At 37.7% G+C, this 1,877-nt stretch overlaps 1 pseudogene; it reads right to left on the bottom strand.

Moving 5' to 3' along the window:
• Positions 1-1,167: 1,167 nt before the first annotated feature.
• On the bottom strand, positions 1,168-1,575 carry LOC150091998 (protein GVQW3 pseudogene; annotated as a pseudogene).
• Between the last annotated feature and the right edge of the window lie 302 nt (positions 1,576-1,877).

Genomic DNA, 1,877 nt, shown 5'->3' with positions numbered 1-1,877 from the left:
AATACGAAACAGTTTTCTGTATACTGTGTGAATACTAACACAAGATTTAAAAAAATGCAAAATAAAATTCATAGGCTCAAAGAGTAATCAAAGAATGAATTAAACGTGGCGTGATCAATTAGTGTTGTCTAGATTAAGCTGTCATGCCCCGCATGAAATTTCTGTAACTGCAACAAGAAGACCACCGAGGTGCTAACTGTGCTGCCTGATAAGAAGAAAGTAAATGAACTAAGTTATTACTGCAGAAATAATAATAACTTAGTTCGAACTAATGATAGTTGATTAGACAAACAGAAAAATCAAGATAAGAAACCAAATAAATCTGTTTTCTTCTTTTTTGATTTCTAACTTTGTTTAATAATTATTTTTTTGGGCGAAGTAGCATATATGCGTAATGCGAGTATTACTTTCACCATATCCGTCCGTCCGTTCGCATGTAACAACTTGACTTTCAGTGGAAGTCGAGTTGTTACTTGCGGACAGACAGATCATCACGAAATTTTATATTTGGGCCTTTTAGAAAGATTTGTGGAGTCATTCCAAATTTCATTTAAATCAGACCAATATAAATCCGACAATTATTATTTATTTTTTTCATACGTATCACATCGGCTATCCATAAACCTTATATTGAAGCTAAACCACTGGATATTATGTTTGTTTTCATGCGCTAGTTGGAGAAATGAATGGGAATATGGCGGATATGCAAAAACGAAATGCGTTCGGTCCGTACATAAAAGTGGTATTTTCGTTCTTTTTTTTCTTTTTTTTTTTTTAATATTATTACCATTTAATCTTCAAAGTACATCCCTCATAACTGGATACACATTTTTGCACTGTCGTGCAGCTTCTGGATGGCTCTGTAGAACTGATCTTGTGGAACCCTGTTTAACTCTCTCGTCACGCTGGTTTGGATCTCTGAAACGCTGTCAAAATTGATATATCAGACAGTGGGGAACAGAAAATGTGGTAACTCGCACCTAAGTATGTAGCTATCACCCTCCTAGCCTATGGATGTCCAGGGGTGAATCCTATAGGATTAATAATAAGAAACTGCTTGACGAGGACGCGCTGTGTGAAGGGTTCGTACGCAAAGCACCACGATTCATCACCAGTTATGATTTTTTTAAAAAAAGTCTGGATCACTGTCTGACATATCAATTAAATCTAAACATACAGCAACTCGTCCTTCTGTTTCGCCGTCAATGCATAGGGTACGAAGTGCGAGAACACTTTTTTTTTCAAATCTCTGACAAAAATCGAACACACGGTATCCTTGCTGAAGTGAAGCTGGTCTGCTATCATTCGAAGGGAGAGGAGACGATCTTCCATTATCAGCTGCCGAACTTTTTTGATGGTCCAGTCCGTACGAGACCGGGATGGGCGACCACTCCACGCATCGTCCTGAACATCTTCCAGCCCTTCATGGAACCGCCCATACCAGCGAAAAACGTTGGATTGTGATAGTGCTTCATGTCCATAAGTTGCACTCCCCATTGTAACTGTTTCAATTGCACTTTTTCCATCTTTAAAACAAACTTTTTTCTCCACTCTTTGCTCGATCCTTGAATCCATGACGACGTGATTTTACAGCACCAATTTAAACACCACTTCCGATCGAACTCCTTTGTACACACTGATGAAACTTGGCACAGAGCCAGTTCAGCCTTGATGGTGAATAATTTCAAAAGTGGACAATGTATGGCACTAGTAGTATCGTTTCAAACGAATCAGTCCTAAAACTTTTCAGACACATTGTAAATCATGAATTGTTACTATTCTGTTTGCTAACAACCTGAAATGTACTTGTTAATTGTTGTCACTTCTATTTGTACTTGAAATGTACTTGTTAATTGTTAGCACCTCTCAAGTATTCT

The sequence above is a fragment of the Mastigoproctus giganteus genome, chromosome 1 (assembly GCF_048544385.1).
Source record: "Mastigoproctus giganteus isolate SK-2022 chromosome 1, ASM4854438v1, whole genome shotgun sequence".
Lineage (NCBI taxonomy): Eukaryota > Metazoa > Arthropoda > Arachnida > Uropygi > Thelyphonidae > Mastigoproctus > Mastigoproctus giganteus.
This window is presented reverse-complemented; position numbering and strand designations above follow the sequence as displayed.